Source organism: Chiloscyllium plagiosum, unplaced genomic scaffold (genome assembly GCF_037043375.1).
Source record: "Chiloscyllium plagiosum isolate Xiang-an unplaced genomic scaffold, Cpla_swu_hap1 HiC_scaffold_11, whole genome shotgun sequence".
Classification (NCBI taxonomy): domain Eukaryota; kingdom Metazoa; phylum Chordata; class Chondrichthyes; order Orectolobiformes; family Hemiscylliidae; genus Chiloscyllium; species Chiloscyllium plagiosum.
Genome location: NW_028270149.1, coordinates 13,095,188 through 13,116,567, shown reverse-complemented (window position 1 = coordinate 13,116,567; position 21,380 = coordinate 13,095,188). Strand labels below are relative to the sequence as shown.

The window sequence follows — 21,380 nt, the reverse complement described above, 5'->3', positions numbered from 1 at the left end:
CCTACCTCTCCCCTTTCCCCTCCCCCGGACACTAGTCCTTCCTCCTCTGCCCCTCTCCTGTTATATCTAACAGACCACACATGTTTACTGCCAGACACTGCCCTTATCTATCCAGTCAATGCATTTCCCTCTTTTTTCTTAAAATAAAATTGCCGAGTGTCTTCGCCAGATTTGAATAGATGTGGAACTGCACGCAGTGAGTACTCACAGACTCCACTAGAATTCCCACCCACTCAGTGCAACCAGTTTTTGTTTTCCTTAAAACAAACACACATGCCTTCAAAATGTGACTTCAATTACCAAAGCAAAACACTGAGCATGATGGAAATGCGAGATAAAAACAGAAAGCATTGGAAATACTTAGCAGGTCTGGCAGCATCTCTGAACAGAGACTTGAAATGTCACTTGAAACAGAGACGCGATGGCCGAGTGGTCTTATCACTGGACTGTTTATCCAGAATTTCCAGCAACACACTCTCAACTCTGATCTCCAGCATCTGCAGACCTCACTGTCACCTGGTGATCCAGGGACCAAGGTCATTTTTTTTTTAGATTACTTACAGAATGGAAACAGGCCCTTCAGCCCAACAAGTCCACACCGACCCTCCAGAGAGCAACCCACCCAGACCCATTCCTCTACATTTACCCCTTCACCTAACACTACGGGCAATTCAGCATGGCCAATCCACCTAACCTGAACATCTTTGCACTGTGGGAGGAAACTGGAGCACCCAGAGGAAACCCACGCAGACACAGGGAGAATGCGCAAACTCCACACAGTCAGTTGCCTGAGGCCGGAATCGAACCTGGGACCCTGGTGCTGTGAGGCAGCAGTGCTAACCACTGTGCCACCCATCATGTTCTTGGGACCTAACTTTGAATTCTGGTGTGGCAGATGGTGGAATTTGAATTCAATATTAAAAGAAAGTCTAGAAATAAGAGTCTGATGATGACCATGAGACCATTGTCAATTGTTGGGAAAACTTCATCTGGATCATTACTCTCCTTGAGGGAAGGAGGTTGCCATCCTTACCTGGAGAGACAAAAAATCTGCAGATGCTAGAATCCAAAGTCCTGAAGAAGTGTTAATTCCTGAAATGTTGAATTCTCTATCTCCTGATGCTGCCTGGCTTGCTGAGCCATCCTGACCTGGTCTGACCTACATGTCACTTCAAACCCACGGCATAACTCTTAACTCTTATAATCAAACTGGACTCATGTAAATACATCAGTGACCTACCTCTCCCCTTCCCTCCCTCCCCCGAACACCAGTCCTTCCTCCACTGATGAACTCTTAACTGCCCTCTAGGCAACCAGGGATGGGCAATAATGCTGACCTAGCCAGTGACGCCCTCGTCCCATGAATGAGTTTTAAAAATTGACATACCATTCAAAGCCTGGAGCTGGAAAGTGGGACTATTGTAGATTTAGTATAGTTTTTGCTGTACCCACTCAATGGGCCTTACAGACTCTTCTGTACTGTACGATTCTATAAGACACAGTGATAAGGTTTCACTTTGATGACATCTTCAGAACTGACAAAAGATCATTGACCCGAAACTTTAGCTTAGTTTCTAAGCTGCTGAGTATTAACAGCCTTTTAATATATTTTTATGCTATGTTCATTATATTTTAGTATTTCCAATTGAAGCACATTGCACTATTGTTTTCATATTAAATGAAAAATACAAAAAGGTATATTACGCTTGCAAACTGTTGTGTCAGTTATTTCCCTGAATCATGGAACCTATGAGGATAATTTTATCTTTGCAATTCTTCAGGCTTCTCCTCTCAATAAGACTGGACTGGTGATGTTTTGGGTGGCTTGTAAGGGTAGCATTAAGAGACAGTCATATAGTCTGGAACTGGACTTAACATCTCATTCAGAGGGTTCCCTTGATTGCAAGGCATTATTAAATTAACTGGGTTCTCAAAGCAACTTGCATCCTTTCTTGCACCAAGTCCAATTTGCCCATTACCTTGATATTCCACACTGACTTCATGTCTGAAAATGTTTTGATTATACAAGTCTCACTTTCAATTATGCATCCCTCCATGGCTTCATGTCTCCCTATCTCGGTAATGTCTTCCATCTGTACAATGGAGGGAGTTCAGAGGAGGTTTGCAAGAATGATCACGGGATTGAAAGGCTTGTCATATAAGGTTGAGAACTCTGGGTCTCTAAACTCGGTGAAGTTTAGAAGGATGAGGGGGGATCGCTTTCAAACTTACAGAATACTGAGAGGCCTGGATAGCGGGGACATGGAGAGGATGTTCCCACTTGTAGGATAGACTGGGACCAGAGGGCACAGAGTGAAGGTTAAACATTTTAGAACTGAGATGATGAGGGATTTCTTCATCCAGAGGGTGGTGAATCTGTGGAACTCACTGCCACAGAGGGCTGTAGAGGCCAAGTCATTGAGTGTATTTAAGATAGAAATAGAGAGGCTCTTGATTAGTAAGGGGATCAAACATTACAGGGAAAAGGCGGGAGACTGCGGTTGAGAAACATCAACCACAATAGAGTGGCAGAATAGACTCGATGGGCCGAATGGCCTAATTCTGCTCCTACATCTTTTAGTCTTATGGTCTAATCCTCCAGGATCTCTGTGCTTCTAATATTCTAGATTCCTGCATGACCAAAATTTTCATTGCTCCTTCATAAATGACCATGCCTTAGGCTGCCTGGGAGGTGAAAGTTCCACCCTCAGCCTCATCCTATTTCCTGCTCCTCAAACATGCTTCTTAAAAACACATTTTTTGACCAAGCCTCTGGTTGTCTATATCAGCATCTCCTTTATGTGGGTCAGTGCCAAATTCTGTCCATTCACATTCCCCTGAAGCATCGTGGGATGCTTTATTACCTGAAAGGCACCATACAAATTTGTTAGAGTCGCTGTTGAGGAGACCAGTGTCATGAAATCCCATACAAAATCCTTTTAAGAAGGAGTTAGATATAGTTCTTAGGGCTAAAGATATCAAACAGAATGGACAGAAAGCAGGAAAAGAATACTGAGCCAGATGAACAGCCATGATCATATTTAATGGTAGAGCCACACCAAGCAGCTGAATGCTTTAATCCTGCTCCTATTTTCTATGTCTTTTTGAGAGAGCAGACAGGCTTTTGGTTAAACATCCATTTTTTGTGAAAGAAAATCACCGCCAACTGTACTGGAGTGCCAGGCTGGATTACTAGCCTGACTGCATTTTGGAAGATCCAAATCAAGAGTGAACTATACAATAAAGTGAAAAATCCTGGGGAAAATTGATGTACTGTCAGATCTGGGTGTTCAGGTCCATTGTTCCCAGAAGGTGGCAACACAGGCCAATAGAGTGGTCAAGAAAGCATACTGCATGTTTTCCTTTATCGGACAGGGTATAGAGTACAAGAGTTGGCAGGTCATGTTACAGTTATATAAGATTTTGGTTCGGCCACGTTTGGAATACTGTGTACAGTTCTGGTTGCTACATTGCCAAAAGGATGTGGATGCTTTGGAGAGGGAGCAGAGGAGGCTCACCAGAATGTTGCCTGGTATGGAGGGTGCTAGCTACGAAGAGAGGTTGAGTAGATTAGGATCATTTTCATTAGAAAGATGAAGGTTGAGGGGGGACCTGATTGAGGTCTACAAAACCATGAGAGGGATAGACAGGGTGGACAACAAGAAGCTTTTTCCCAGAGTGAGGGACTCAATTACTAGGGGTCACAAGTCCAAAGTGAGAGGGGATAAAGTTTAAGGGAGATAAGCGTGGAAAATTCTTTATGCAGAGGGTGGTGGGTGCCTGGGACGCGTTGCCAGTGGAGGTGGTGGAGATGGGCACGATAGTAACATTTAAGATGTATCTCGACGGATACATGAATGGGCAGGGAGCAGAGGGATACAGATCCTTAGAAAATAGGCAACAGGTTTAGATAGAGGATCTGGATCAGCACAGGCTTGGAGGGTCGAAGGGCCTGTTCCTGTGCTGTAATTTTCTTTGTTCTTTGATTCATGCATTACAGCTGCGGCAACATCAACAGATTGCACTTATATTGTTCCTTTCACATTCTAAAAGATTCCATTATCCTCACAGAAGCCCGCTGGTGGTGTTAAGGTACACATGGTCAGATGGGTCGGAACAGACAGAGATCCTGAAGGGCTGCAGGCTTGGAGAAGGCGAGGGGGGAAGGCGAGACCCAGGACACGACAAAGGTAAGACTTTCAATATGGAGATGTGCAGGGATCAGATGAACCCACTACCCAAACATGTCAATGAACATAGAAGAGATGGGTGAACAACTTGTGTTGGGCTGTAGGGTGGGGATAATTGCACTCATGGATTAATAACCCCTCCAACAGAATCGCTTATACGGTTGTGACAAAGATCTTATTCAAAATAAATCAGGGTTGTGAGAGCTGGAAGACGCTGCAAGACGTGTCAGATTGTGGACATAGATACCACTACTACGCGTGGGAACACCTCGCACCTTGTACATGGCAGGTCCTCATGTGACTCAGCCACCATTGTCTATCTTATACGTTGCAGGCAAGGATGCCCGGAGGCATAGTACATTGGGGAAACCGAGCAAAGGCTATGACAACGGATGAATGGGCACCGCACAACAATCAACAGACAGGAGGGTTCCCTCCCAGTTGGGAAACACTTCAGTGGTCCAGGACATTCAGCCTCGGATCTTCGGGTGACCATCCTCCAAGGTGGACTTTGGGACAGGCAGCAGAGGAAAGTGGCCGAGCAGAGGCTGATAGCTAAGTTCGGTACCCATAGGGAGGGCCTCAACCGGAACCTTGGGTTCATGTCACATTACAGGTGATCACCATTGCACTACACACACATACAGATATTCCTACACACACACACACTCTCACATACACATGGACACAGGTACACACAGACGCGCACACAGACACCCACATACACCCTTATAGACACACACACTCCCACACTCACACATGCACCCCCTCACAGACTTAAGACACTCTGCACACACACATACACTTTCTCACACTCACAACCCCCAACCCAGACAGACAGACAGACACACACAGACAGACAAAGACCCACATGCACAAATATATTTTGTGTGGTGAATTTGTACTTGCAGAGTTACATTGCACTTTGCTCAAAAACTGCATACATTCATGTAGAACTCTGAGCTCAAAAACTGCATGAATTTATGTAAAACTCTGTTATCTCACTTTTTAGATTAGAATCAATCTAAACATAAGGTCACAGACAGAGAACACAGGGGGTCAACACCTTCAACATATTGTCTAGCTATCACCATTGTTAACAGCTTACCCGAGAATGCAACTTTTAAAAAATGTTTTGTGATTTACACATGAAAGAAGTGAAACTATCACTGTATTCTAAGAGATGAAAGGCTTAACAGACAATCAATTTTTCAATGTATAATTTCAGTTACATCACACTGCAAATTTTTGCTATAAATTCTGTGTTACGATCGAGCCCTCCACTATCACCTGATGAAGGAGCGTCGCTCTGAAAGCTAGTGTGCTTCCAATTAAACCTGTTGGACTATACTTGTTGTGTGATTTTTAACACTGAAAACAAAGACATTAATAGTCTCTCTTGTATCAGATGGTTATTTCCAGGTGTTTGGGTGGCACAAATGTTCTTTGCCACTTCTCAGCCCTATCTTTGAAAGAAAGAGTCTTAGAAAACCCAAACCTAAAACGTTGTTCATGACAGGGATTATTATAGAATTTCAAAACTGAGATTGATGGATTTTATTTTTGCTGACAATTCAGTCAATGTCTTACTCCATATGAACATTTGCTGCTTCAGGAATGAGGGATTATGAATAGTGCTGGATGTTATGTAATTGTAAGCGTACATCCCTACTTCTGCCCTCAGGATAGAGCGATGAAGCAGCTGAAGATGTTTGGGCATGGTACTCTACGCTGAGAAACTCCTGATCAGCACCATATCCAGCTCCTTAAACATTCACTTCTTTCACCACTGGTACACAGTTGGTTATATCATATACAAGATAGGCTACAACAACACACTAAAGTTCCTTCAGCAGAATTCTCCAAACCCACAACCTCTACTGGCTAGAAGGACAAGGGCAGCAGATACACAGGAACAGAAATGGCCACAAGTTTCCTTCAAATCACATCCCACTCTGACTTGGAGCTATATCGACATTCCTTCATTGTTGTTAACAGTACAGTGGGTGTAGCTACAACACATGGACTGCAGCAGTTATAGAAGATGACTCATTACCACCTCCTTAAGAGATGTTACCATTGGGCAATAAAGGTTGACCTATCTGCAATGCCCATGTCACGTGAATCAATAAAAGTATCAAATTACAGGTTGTGTGACTAGGCTTGTACTGTGTTAAGTATTGAAATTTAACAGGTAATCTCATTAAAATGTTACAGTTTATTAAAGTAATTGATGGGCCAGCTTGAGAGATTTATTTCTCCTGATAAGAGGAATCCAGAACAAGTGGGTGTAAAATGTCACAAATTAATGCTCAGGTTTGATTGAAGCAAACATTTCATTCAATGTGGGGTATTGGAAATTTGGAACTCATTTCCATAAAAAATCGTTCAGGATCATTCAAAAATTTTAAAATTGTGACTGCTCTGCCCAAGAAATTACAGAGTTAAGAACACAGCATGAAAACCAGCTTTCCTTCCATTGACTCTGTCTACACTTCCCGCTGCCTTTGGACTGCAGCCAATATAATCAAAGACTCCCTCCTACCCTGGTTATAGTCTCTTCCACCCTCTTCCATCAGGCAGAAGATACAAAAGAAACCAACAGATTCAAGAACAGTTTCTTCCCTGCTGTTATCAGACTTATAAACAGACCTCTCATATATTACAGTTGATCTTTCTCTGCACCTTCTCTGTAGCTGTAACACTATATTCTGCATTCTGTTCTGTTACCCTGATGTACTTCTGTAAGGTATGATTGGTCTGGTTAGCATGCAAAACAATACTTTTCACTGTATCTTCGTACATGTGACAATAATAAATCAAATCAAATTAAATGATGTATTTTATATTTTGCTGGCAGGAGTCTAAAGAAATTTGAAATTTGGTACAAAGGTCAGCTGTGGATACAGATCAACCATGGTCTAACTGAATGGGGGACCTCTTGCTCCTATATTGCATAAATGCAAATCTCACATTTCAAAACCCCAGTTTTGGTGCAGTGCATTACAGTGGTTGTTCATTTTTGATACCCTAGTTACAAATTCTACCATTTCGTGAATCAATTTTTTTTTTAAATTGAGGTTTGCCAGATTATTTCAGCTCAAACAAAGTTACTTCATTCAATCCATAAGGAAAGGCTTAGAATTTTCAAAACAACATTTGATTTTCCAGCTTCTACTCTGTAAACTATTGCACCACACTATCATGAATCTTATTTCTGTTGCTTTTTTTCAAATAAGAGCAAATTAACTCTGCCACTTCTGTATTATCTATGTAGATTTAACAGTGACATTTTATCTGTGTAAAATGTCAATGGAGAATTTAAGGACTGAATAAAGCTCTGCATCTATAATTTACCATTGAATGAGTTACAAATGATTACATTTGTGACCCTAGTGAGTTTGTCCCATTAACAAATCTGCCCTGCTGTTCTTCGCATGCAGTTAGCCCACTGTCATCTGTGAGTCAGCTAACTATATCTCTGAAGTGAGAAGATTAGTGATTCAAGTCTGACTTCAGGACTTGAACGCAAACGATATTAGAGAGAGAGAGTGCTACACTGTGCTAAACTGAGAATCCATCACCATCATCCCAAGAGATTAATACACTACTGCATTTGGGATCTTGCTGTGTGCCCATTTACTGTCACATTTCCTACCTGAAACAGTGACTGCAATTCAAGGAATATTCATTCTTTGTGATGTTCTGTGTTTATGAAAGGCGCAATGGAAAGTTTTTTGAATTTCTTTTTCTGCTCCAGTCCAACCTTCCATCTCAGAATCACATTCTTATGGGACTACTATTCAAAAAGCAATCAAGCAACAAAGATTGGTGCTTAATAGGCCTGAATGAGGGCAGTAATAAACCATCAGCTAATGGCTTCTAGGGGCGGCACGGTAGTTAGCACTGCTGCCTCACAGCACCAGGGTCCCAGGTTTGATTCCAGCCTCAGGTAACTGTCTGCGTGGGGTTTGCACGTTCTCCCCGTGTCTGCATGGGTTTCCTCCGGGTGCTCTGGTTTCCTCCCACAGTCCAAAGATGTGCAGGTTAGGGTGAATAGGCAATGCTAAATTGCCTGTAGTGTTAGCTGCATTAGTCAGAGGGAAATGGGACTGGGTGGGTTACTCTTCGGAGGGTCAGTGTGGACTCGTTGGGCCGAAGAGCCTGTTTCCACACTGTAGGGAATCTAATCTAAACTCTATTGAGGGGCACCTCTTGTGACACAGTGGTAGTATCCAAACCTGAGGTCAAGGTTCAAATCACCTCTGGACAGGTTGATTAGAAGTCGGAGCTTTATTGAGAATAATTTGCCTATTTCCCCAACTTTCATTCGATAATATGCAAGTATCAAACAGCAAAATGCATTTAATATTTATATCTTATTAATCAGCCCCATGATCTGGAAAATATTGTAGCAAAGTGGAAATTTAAAGAAAAAGGAGAGAAGTTGAAAACAGTAGACAGTGCTAGGAGATTAGTTTTTACTTTTAAGTGAATCGAATACCACATGTTTTAAAAAGCTTGAACTATTTTAATATTTCATAGTTCACAGCAAGGTCTGTAGCGATAGAGAACAGAGAAGCTACTCATTAAGTTAATGAAAGGAAGTCGTCCATCAAACATGTGTAAACATGAGGAATTATCAGCAGGAAGATGAATGTTTTCCTGTTGGTTGAAATGCAAGATGTCGAAGGTGGGGGTGATATTACGAATACATTACTGGGTTAAATGTATCTTTACAAAGTTAATTTCATTCTGCTTTAAAAATAAGTCATTGAACATTACAGCTAATTATTTCGTTGGCTGTTTCGATGTCGTTCATACCTTGATAAAGGAAACTTGCACTGTTTGTATCATTAATTTGGGTTTCCATCCATTTACTTGCAATAAATTAAAAAAACTGTGACCTCACTGACCTCTGAACTCAAACTCTTGACACTGTTTCCTGACAAGTCAAGCTACATGTGAGGAGGGGAATGAGTACTGGGCAACCGCAGAACTCCATCATTCAGGTGAACAGCACCAGCTCTTTATATTTATTAATCTAACAATAACTGTTACACATCCATGAATATTAGAGATGATCCATAGAATCTTACAACATGGAAACAGACCCTTCAGCCCAACTCATTCATGCCAACCAGCTTTCCCAAACTGCATTACTTCCATTTTCCCTGCATTTGGTCAATATACCTCTAAACCTTTCCTATCCACATACCTGTTCAAATGTCTTTAGATGTTCTAATTGTACCCATCTCTACCACTTCCTCTAGCACCTTGTTCCATAAATGCACCACCCTCTGTTTAAAAATGTTTCCCATCAGGTCCCTTTTAGATCTTGCCCTTCTCACCTTAAACTGATGCCCTCTCATTTTGGACTCCCTTACCCAGGGAAACCATCTTGTCTATTCACCTTATCTATGCCCCTAATGATTTTCTAAACCTCTATAAGATCACCCCTCAGCCTCCTACATTCCAGGGGAAAACATGTCCCAGCCCATCCAGCCTCTCCGCATAACTCAAACCCTCCAGTCTTGGTAACATTCTTGTAAATCCTTTTTGCACCTTTTCCAGTTTAATAACATCCTTCCCTATGGCAAGGTGATCACTTTTGTATGCAGTACTCCAAAAGTGGCTTTACCAATATCTTGTACAACTGCAGCATGGCGTCCCAACTCCTTGACTCATTGCTCTGACCAATGAGTCGGGATGAGTTTCAAAACTGGCCAGTTTGGCAGCAGAATTGCTTTATGTGCAAGTGCTGAGATAACTTAATGCTTGAAGTTACTCCACGCATCACGACTGAATCTATTTTCCACCGTGACTTTCAGTTCAAACATTTATTTCTGTCTTCACTGACCATGTGGGAGGTAGCTGGACATGCCTTATGGACTACATTTGTATTCATTCCAAGAAAATTGATTAAATCTATTTAGATACAAGCTTTTCATCTGAACTTTGCTCAATTTCATTTCAGGGTGGAATTTCAGTTTTGTATTGAGGAAATACTGCATTGCCAGGAGTTCCATCATTTGAATAACACATTAAACTGAGGTCGTGTCTGTCCTCTTAAGATGAATGCAAACATTCAGGGAACAACTTTTTGAATAAGAGCACAAGTGTTCTACTTGATGTTCTGACCAATGTTAACTTAAAATAAATCTGATTATTCATCAAATTGCTGCTGATACGAACTTGCTGAGTGCGAACTGGTTGCTGTGATTCCAATATTTCAACAGCGACTATTCTTCAAATAAAAAGTTGTGCTTCACTTGACATTTTGACATTTCCACCTTTCTTGCAAGGTGCTACGGAAATGCAAGCTCTTTCCATTTCTTTTCTTTTGGATTTGGTCAGCTGGTTGAAGAATTCTACCGCACATCGGTACACATGTTCTCCTGTCTGTGCATATAATATTATTATAGGTTTTCCTCTTAGATAATCAGGCAATTTCTCACTCTAGCTTGCATAATTACAGCTGCAGTGTCGAGAAAAAGACTTGAATTTTGCATTTTTAGCTGAGATTAAGGGGAGAGGTGGGGCAACTGGCAGAGTTGAGTACAAATCCTACTTCTGAAGTAAGCGTGTGTTTTTCTCAATGACTTGGGGGAAATATGTTTGGTTTGTGGTCCATGATTGCCCTGATATTTCAAGCAACAAACTGGTTCTCAAGCAATAATGACACACAGCCAAGTCATAAATCTCATTGAAGGAAATGGAGTCAGTGAGTATTCTCTGGAGAATATTCTTCAGAAGAGCATGAAACTTCATTATGACCTCTGCTCTGAACTTTCACCCTGAACTTTCTCTCTGATGATAGCAAACAGAGCAATTCTCTAAATTCCAAGATTTGCCTAGAAATCTTGAAGTATCTCCTGCTTTCATACATTTTAATTACTGATTAAAGGTAATTTAAATGCCTTGCTCCACAGATGCAAACCGTTACATTGTTCTTTAATTACAAGGCAGAATGTTATGCACTGCCAATGCATCACATCACAGCAGTGATACAGCATTTAATCTTATGGCCACCAGTTTGCCTGAGCTGTACAAATGCTCACTATTAATTTGAAAAAAATGAGTCATCTTTAGACCAGAAAATTATACACAGCAGTTCCATAATGCCTGGTTCTCACAGTGGCAAAAGTTTTTTGTCTTGTAGTTTTATAACAGCATTTCTGGTAACAGAATACAGGGAGTGTAACAAAAGTCAGGATTCTCCTGAGATGGCTGTGACCAGCTTCCTTTCCAGCCTGCTGGTCTCTTCACCGATAACACAGCTGCTTCATGTTGCAAACCTCATTCTTTGATGTGAGATAATTGTGGGAAAACAAAATTCAGTGACAGTCACTCAAAAATGGTCTTGTAACATTGGGTATTCTACTGGTGTCATCACTAAGACTGCTTACTTCCACTTTTGCAACTCCATACCATCTCGAGCCTTGCCTCAGCTCAGCTTGCTGTCAAAATCCTTGTGGAGAAAGTGAGGTCTGCAGATGCTGGAGATCAGAGATGGAAATGTGTTGCTGGAAAAGTGCAGCAGGTCAGGCAGCATCTAGGGAACAGGAGAATCGACGTTTCGGGCATTAGCCCTTCTTCAGGAATCCTGAAGAAGGGCTAATGCCCGAAACGTCGATTCTCCTGTTCCCTAGATGCTGCCTGACCTGCTGCGCTTTTCCAGCAACACATTTCCGTCAAAATCCTTGTCACTTCTGAATTTCAGTTTTCCAAATATCCCCCTAGCTGCTCTCCCATCTTCCAACTGAAGACATCTAATGCTGTGTCAAAATTTGTACCACATTCCATTTATCAGTCAACTCTATGCTTTCTTATTTGCATTAGCTTTGATTAAGGCTTTATGTTAAAATTCTAGTTTCTGTATTTAAATCCCTCCATGACCTCCTTCTCTCTGTGACATTCTCAGTCCTAAGAGTCTGTGTGCTTCTTTAGTTTCAACCTCAACCATACCCCGGATTTTAATTGCTTCATCATTGATGGCCATACCTTCAGCTGTAAAGGATATACACGGTGGCACAGTGGTTAGCACTGCTGCCTCACAGTGCCAGAGACATGAGTTCAATTCCTGCCTCAGGCAACTGTCTTGTGTGTAGTTTGCACATTCTCCCTGGGTTTGTGTTGGTGTACTCTGGTTTCCTCTTACAGTCCAAAAATGTGCAGGTTAGGTGAGTTGGCCATGCTCAATTGCCCGTAGTGTAAGGTGGAGGGATAAATGTAAGGGAATGGATCTGGATGGGTTGCTCTTCGGCGGGTCAGTGTGGACTTGTTGGGCTGAAGGGGCTGTTTCCACACTGTAAGTAATCTAATCTAATCATATGGTCTGGAATTCCCTCGGTCAATCTATCACTCTGTTTATCTTTCCTCATATAAGACACTCATTACAAACTATTTCTTTGACCATGATTTACTCATCTACCCAACATCTCCTCAGCTTTGCTGTCCAACTTTGTTTGATAATATATCCACAAAGTGCTTTGGGACAGTTGCAGTTGTAACTTCGTTTTCCCACTCTGTTCCATTATCCTAATGCACTTTGTATGGTATGATCTGCCTGTACTGCACGCTAAACAAAACCTTTCACTTTACCAAGGTACATGTGACAATAACAAATCAAATCAAATTAAACTATACAAATTTCCAACTTGGGATGTCCCAAAGCACTTCACCACCAATTAAGTACATGTTAAAATGTCGTCACTGTTGCAATGCAGAAAAAGTGACAACTTCTCTTTGAACAAAGCTCCCAGAAAGTCTTATCATTAAATAAACATTTCCTCTCTTTTCAGCAAACTGAATGTAAGTAGCTATGCCATTAGACAGATTGGGTCTTGCACATCTACTCATTTTGACTGGCATTTGTACTTCTCGGACAATGAAGAATGGCCAATAAATGCTGGCCTAGCCAGCAATGCTCACGTTACTGAATGAATTGTTCCAAAAACTTTCCTTAGTTATGTATTTCCTGGTCTCAGTCAGTGTGTTGACGGAATGGAAGGAATCCCCACAGTGTAGAGGTTCCTCTCTGTGAAACGTGAGTACTGTTCTCAGTGGATCAGCTCAGTGGTCCCACTGATGGCATCTGCTGAGATGCTCAGTACTTTGAAGCTCCCTGACCAAGATAAGAACCAGGTTAAAGTTTGTTGGAAAGGAAGAATGCATTTTCTTTTTGTAAAATAAGGGCAAGGGAGCCCCAGCTGCAATGCTGAGGCATTGAACACCAGCTTTCTTTTCATCTTGTGATTTTCATCTTTCAAACAAATTGGTTTTCTTTGGCTTGGTTTGTACGAGTAGAGCAAAAACGGGAAATAAAATCATTCTCAGAAGAAATATCACTGAATTGCAGAACCTGACAGTGTTTTTGGAAGCTATTTGGTTAGCTACCTCCACCAGGTCTTTCCATGATCTTTTAAAGTTAGTTCCAGAAACTAGGTGGACCGTGTATACCAAATAAAATTCATGCAGGTGAGGTCTGGTTGAAAGTTATTGTCGTTTTATTCTGTGAAATAATGACCATTTTGTCATTCAGTCAAGTTGAGTGACATTTCATTTTCTGGCTGCATAAATCTACTTCGCTTATCTCTTCTGTCCAACCTTTTCTGTGCTGTTAAACTGGTTAAAATGTCCATCTGTCCATTCTCAATGTGTAAGGAGAAGACATCAAATCAAGAGCATGGTTAAAGATTTGGGTAATATTATCATTAACCGTTCTCCATGTCTAAACATGTAACTCTGAAGGTGGACAAGGGAGATCCAGTAGATGAAGTGTACCTGGACTTTCAGGAAGCTTTTGATAAAGTCCCACATAGGAGGTTAGTGAGCAAAATTAGGGCGCATGGTAATTGGGGCAAAGTACTAACTGGGATCGAAAGTTGTTTGGCTGACAGGAAACAAAGAGTAGTGATAAACGGCTCCATTTCGGAATGGCAGGCAGTGACCAGTGGGGTATCCCAGGGATTAGTGCTGGAACTGCAGCTTTTTACAATATATATTAATGATATAGAAGATGGTATTAGTAATAACATTAGCAAATTTGCTGATGATACTAAGCTGGGTGGCAAGGTGAAATGTGAGGAGGATGTTAGGAGATTACAGGGTGACCTGGACAGGTTAGGTGAGTGGTCAGATGCATGGCAGAGACAGTTTAATGAGGATAAATGTATAGTTATCCACTTTGGTGACAAGAACAGGAAGGCAGATTACTACCTAAATGGAATCAATTTTGGTAAAGGGGAAGTACAAAGACATCTGGGTGTTCTTGTACACCAGTCAATGAAGGTAAACATGCAGGTACAACAGGTAGTGAAGAAGGCTAATAGCATGCTGGCCTTCACAACAAGAGGGATTGAGTATAGAAGCAAAGAGGTTCTTCTGCAGTTGTACAGCGCCCTGGTGAGACCACACCTGGAGTATTGTGTGCAATTCTGGTCTCCAAATTTGAGGAAAGACATTCTGGCTATTGAGGGAGTGCAGCGTAGGTTCACGAGGTCAATTCCTGGAATGGCGGGACTACCTTACACTGACTGGGGCAACTGCACTTGTATACCCTTGTGTTTAGAAGACTGAGAGGGGATCTGATTGAGACATATAAGATTATTAAAGGATTGGACACTCTGGAGGCAGGAAACATGTTTCCGTTGATGGGTGAGTGCCGAACCAGAGGACACAGCTTAAAAATACTCCAGAGGGCAGTGGAGGCCCAGTCTCTGGATTCATTTAAGAAAGAGTTAGTTAGAGCTCTCAAGGATAGTGGAAACAAGGGTTATGGAGATAAGGCAGGAACAGGATACTGATTAAGGATGATCAGCCATGATCATATTGAATGGTGATGCAGGCTCGAAGGGCAGAATAGCCTACTCCTGCACCTATTGATTATTGTCTATTGTCTAAAGTTTGGTTCTGGAATTCTTTGGCCAATGTCTCACATTGCAGCTCTGGGAAGAGAGTGATGGAAGCTCAGAGAAATTTGGCCAAGGTCTATTTGTGTGAAGGGGTTCCACACAGCTGCGAGTGGGTTTAGAAGTCATTTATCAACTGTCTACTATCCCTCAGAAAGCAAAGGGAAGCTGGGGAGCTAGCAAGATAAAGGGATCTGAATTTCAATATGTCTGCCTTGTTTGAAATAAGAACAAAGAACCGTGCGGCACCAGAACAGACCCTTCGGCCCCTCAAGCCACTGCTAACACATGATCTTTCCTAAACTAAAAGGCTTTGCCTCCATATCTCTCTATTCCCTGCCTATTCATGTGTCTGTTAAGCTGCCTCTTAAACATTGCTATTGTTTCCACGTCTAACACCCCCTCTGTAGTGCATTCCAGGCACTTACCACTCTCTGTGTAAAACTCTTGCCCCTCACATCTCTTTTAAATTTTCTCCCTTTTACCTTAAATCTAAGTCTCCTTGTAATTGTCATTTCAACCCTGAGAAAAAGACTCCAACTGTCCATCTATGCCTCTCATAATCAGTTGCCTCACAATCTGCAATGTTCAAGTGAAAACAAACCAAGTTGCCCAACCTCTCCTCCAAGCTAATACCCACCAAACAGGGCAACATCCTGGTAAACCGTTTGTGTACCCTCTCCAATGTTTCCACATCCTTCTAATAGTGTGGCGATCAGAACTGTACACAATATTCCAATGTGGCCTAATTAGAGTTCTATAAAGCTGTAAAATGACTTGCCAATTTTTATTCTCTGTGCCTTGATCAATGAAGGTAAGTATTCCATATAGCTACTTGACCACCTTATCCACTTGTTAGAAGTCCTTGGGAGCAGGCTGTTGTGTTATATCTCAACAATATGTCAGTATAACATTTAGATTAGATTACTTACAGTGCGAAAACAGGCCCTTCAGCCCAACAAGTCCACACCAACCCGCCGAAGCGCAACCCACCCAGACCCATTCCCCACATTTACCCCTTCACCTAACACGAGGGGCAATTTACCATGGCCAATTCACCTAACCTGCACATTTTTGGACTGTGGGAGGAAACCGGAGCACCCGGAGGAAATCCACGCAGACACACCAAGACAGGGGAAACTCCACACAGTCAGTCGCCTGAGGCGGGAATTGAACCTGGGTCTCTGGCACTGTGAGGCAGCAGTGCTAACCACTGTGCCACCGTGCCACCCACATTTAAGACATCACCACTGTCATTTCATGTGACCTGATGGTATAAAGATCTGATACTGTATATTAACCCATATCACTTGAAGCATGACCTGAGTAATCTAATGCCTCTGCGCCACAGCTGACTGTAATGAATGCCTGTTGGATTCTTCAATGCCGCAATATCTCGATCTAGAATTTCTGTTACGAGAGAGATAGCATTAGCTTGCTCCAGGTACTTTGGACAAATCTCTGCTATGGTCAGCAAAGCACACAGAGCCAATGCTGTGCAACAGACGTGAGCTGTTGTATCTAGTCAAAAGCAGTGCAGTTTTCCTTGACTTCTGTAAATCATGTGGGCCGAGAAGACATTGGACAAACACATGCAGGCAATCGGTTTTGAAAGAACATGCCAGAGCCCAGACCAAAACGTAGCTGGCCAACACCACAGCACTGACAGCAAGGAAAGTACACAGTAACAAACACATCAAAGAAGTTCAGAATCAATCAGCTGAAAGCGAATTGCAGAAGATGACCAAGCTTTCCATATTATTGACCTCACTTAAAATGTTCACAGTATAAGGTGATCAGAAGCTTTTATCATTATTTATATCATATCAGGGAGACAATGACTGAGTATTATTATTGCTAGACTAGTAACTCAGAAACTCAGCTGAGGTTCTGGGAACCCGGGTTCAAATCCTGCCATGGCAAATGGTGGAATTTGAATTCAATTTTTAAAAAGTCTGGAATTAAAAGTCTATTGATGACCATGAATCAGTTGTCGATTGTTGGAAAAACCCATCTGGATCACTAATGCCCTTCAGGGAAGGAAATTTGTCGTCCTCACCTGGTCTGTCCTACATGTGACTCCAGACCCCACAGCAATGCAGTTGATTTTCAACTGCTCTCTGAAATGGCCTAGCAAGCTGCTCAGTTGTATCGATCGCAATGGAGTCTCAACAAAGAAATGAAACCGGATGGATCATTTGGCATCGACCTATGCACCAGAAAAGTCAATGGCAGAAACAGCCCTATCGACCTGTGAAGTCCTCCTCACTAACATCTCAGGGCTAGTGCCAAAATTAGGAGGGCTGTCTCACAGACTAGTCAAAACATAGCCTGACATAGTCATACTCACTGAATCATACCTTACACACAATGTCTCAGACACCACCATCACCATGCCCTGTCGCACCAGCAAGACAGACCCAGCAATGGTGGTGGCACGGTGGCATATAGTTAGGTAGAAGTTACCCTGGGAGTTCTCAACATTGACTCTGAATTCATGAAGTCTTGTGGCTTCAAGTTAAACATGGGCAAGGAAATCTCTTGCTGATGATCACATCTTGTCTCAGCTGATGAATCAGCACTCCTCCATGTTGGAGAAAGCACTGAGAGTGGCATGGGTACAAAATGTACTCTGGGTGAGGGATTTCAATGTTCACCACTAAGAGTGACTTGGCAGCTATTACTAATTAAGCTGGTTGGCTCTGAAAGGACATCGCTACTATACTGGGTCTGCAGCAGATGGTGAGTGAACCAACAAGAGGGAAAAACAGACTTGACCTCATCCTTATCAATATTCCAGCTGCAGATGCATCAGCCCATAACAGCATTGGTGAAATTGACTCCCGCACAGTCAATGTGGAGACGAAATTCCACCTTCATATTGGGAATACCCTCCATCGTGTTATATGGTACTATCACCATGCTAAATGAGACAGACTTTGAACAGATCTAGCAATGAAGACTTTGTGAGGTGCTGTGAGCCATCAATGTAGCAGAATTGTACTCCAATACAGTCTGTAAACTCATGGATTGGTATATCCCCCAATCATTCATTACTATCAAGCCAGGGGATCAGCTCTGGTTCAATGGAGAGTACAGGAGGGCACGCCAGGAGCAGCACCAAGCAGACCTGAAAATGAGGTGTAAACCGGGTGAAGCTACCAAACAGGACTACTTGCATACCAAACACCCAAAGCAGCAAGTGACAGACAGAGCTAAGCGATCCCACAGCTAATGGATCAGATCAAAGCTCTGCAGTCCTGCCACATCCAGTCAGGAATGGTGGAGAGTTAAACAACTCACTGGAGGAGGAGGCTCCACAAATATCCCCTTCCTCAATAATCTCCAGCACATCAGTGCAAAAGATAAGGCTGAAGCATTTGCTGCAATCTTCAGCCAGAAATGCCAAGTGGATGATCCATCAGGGCTTTGTCCAGTGGTTCCCAGCATCACAGATATCAATCTTCAGCTAATTTGATTCACTCCAGTGATATCAGAAAAAGGTTAGATACTCTGGGTACTGGAGAGGCTATGGGTCCTAAAAACATTCCAGCAACATATTGAAGACCGGTGCTCCAGAACTTGCCGCTCCCCTAGCCAAGCTATTCCAGTGCAGTTACAACACTGGCATCTAACTGATAATGTGCAAAATTGCCCAGGTACGCCCTATACACAAAATGCTGGACAAGTCCAACCCAGTCAATTACCACCCCATCAGCCTATTCTTGTTCATCAGTAAAATGATGGAAGGTGTCATCAATAGTGCTATCAAGCAGCACCTGCTCAGCAATAACCTGCTCCGTGATGCCCAGTTTAGGTTCTGCCAGGGTCACTCAACTCCTGATCTCATTACAGCCTTGGTTCAAACATGGACAAAAGAGCTGAATTCCAGGGATGAGATGAAAGTGACAGCCCTTGATATCAAGGCTGCATTCGATCAAGTGTGGCTCACTAACATCCTTTCGGGAAAGACATCTCTGGCCTACATGTGACTCCAGACCCACAGTACTGAAGCCTTAGAAAGCCAGTCAGTTAAATTTGGCAATTAGGGATGGTCAATAAATGCGGGCCTCACCAATGATGCACACATTCCATTAAATGTAAAAATAAAATACACATGGCAGTATCCCTTTTATAGATACTGTAAATCAGTATAACCTTTAAGAGACATAATCATTTTATCATGTGTGGCCTGATATTATAAAGATGTGATGTTCCATCTTAAATCAGATCACTTAAAGCATGAAACACTTTTGTCAGCATGCTGCAACTTAGCATTAACTCAGCCTCTTATGTTCCTGAGTCTAGGTTAGAGTGGTGCTGGAAAAGCACAGCAGGTCAGGCAGCATCTGAGGAGCAGGAAAATCGACATTTTGGGGCAAAAGCCCTTTATCAGGAATAGAGGGCTTTTGCCCGAAACGTCAATTTTCCTGCTCCTCGGATACTGCCTGACCTGCTTTGCATTTCCAGCACCACTCTAATCTAGACTCTGGTTTCCAGCATCTGCAATCCTTGTTTTTACCCACCTCTTATATTCCTGAGTAATCCAATGTTTTTGTGGCATAGTTGGCGATAACAAACATGTATTCTTTACTACTGTGAAATCAAGGACTTTGCTCCCATTAGATAGAGATGACTGGTGATGGTTTAACCTGAGGGTCACTATGCCTCAGACAAGGGGCAAAGGAGAAAAGGCAGCACTTTTATGGTAACCTCAGCTGGTGTAGGAATTGAATCCATGGTGTTTGCATCACTTTACATTGCAAAGCAACTGAGCTAGCTGACCCCCAGATAGCAGGTTTACAACACAGATTATAGCCAACAGTGTGGGTTCAATTCTTGCACTGGCTGAAGTCACCATGAAGGTCCCTCTCTTCTCAACTTTGCCCCTTGCTTGAGGCAAGTTAAAGGCACCACCAGTTTCTTCTCTCTCTACTGAGAGAGCAGCCCTTTGGGACTATAATGTCTTTACCTTTATCGATATCCATAACCTAGGTTTTATGTTAAAAGAGACAGGATAAGCAGTTCTGCATTGATTAAAATACCCTGCTGGAGTCAAAGTCACGTCATAGGCCAAATATCCATTTGAGAGTGGGTCACTGAAGGGAGAGGCTAGGAGACTATAGTTTAAAACATTTCTCACAAAAATATTTTTACTAACTTTCAAAACCAGTAACCATACCTGCTGGAATGGAGATTGGGAAGTTCCCATGTTAACAAAGAAGTATAGCATCTCTTACATTGATAATTAAAATCTAATGTGTAAAAGGAACACAAGATGGATAATGTTGAGACACAGATGTGACTGTGCCAGAAAAAGCACACTACAATACTATTATAGGAACCAAAGATTACATTACAGGAAGTTCAAGCAGACGGAAGACTATTTTTTATTGAAATAGATGAGCATATATGATTCAAAATATCATGTTTGGATCCAGTTCAATCGAGTAACCTTATTACTTTAATTGGTGGCCATTCATCCTTGCGGACACTTGTCACTGCTTAGTTTGATGTTCACCACCCACTGACTTCCAGAACTCTGCAATCTGTATCCTAGCTTGTATCATGATCTATGCTCCCATTACCACTCTGTTTGCTGATCCATATTGGCTGCTGGTCCACCAACACTGCAAACATTAAATTCCCAACCTCCTGTATGTATCTATTCACAGCCTCACCCCTCCCTATCTCTGATGCTGTTGCAAACCCTATAACCTTCAGAGAACAACTCATTCATCCAAACTGTGTTCCCCACACCAACTCCCTCCCTTTGTCCCACCATTATGGCCAAGTTAATTTCAATCGTACCTGGACACCATATTCGGAAATTCCATCTCTAAACCATTCTGTCTCTACACCCACTCTTTCATCTTCTAAGAACCTTTCTGAATTTAAGGCAGTGATAGACTTTTAATGAGCTGAAGGGTCATGGGGAGTGGGCAGGAATATGCAGTTGAGGCATGCATGAGATCAGCCATGACTGTCTCATATGGTGGAGCAGGCATGAGGTACTGAAATTCCTACTCCTGCAACTCGTTGTTACGTGCTTATGAAAGTTCACCTCTTTGACTAAACCTTTGGTCATCCCCTTCTAATATTCTCTTCTTCTGCTTGATGAGCATTATTTTTTGACACCATCATGAAGTACCTTGGGATACTTTCCACTGTAAAGGCATTGGCTAAATGAAATTTGTTTTTTGCGATTCAGTGGAAATGAAAATGACAGTATAAATGAGTAAGTGTTTTCCTGGCTCGTTAACATCCACTGTACAAA

At 42.2% G+C, this 21,380-nt stretch overlaps 1 protein-coding gene across 1 annotated transcript in view; it reads right to left on the bottom strand.

The window, feature by feature from the left end:
* LOC122557432 (uncharacterized) overlaps positions 1-21,380 on the bottom strand; it is a 197,755-nt gene that overhangs the window by 159,609 nt on the left and 16,766 nt on the right. The window lies entirely within an intron of this gene.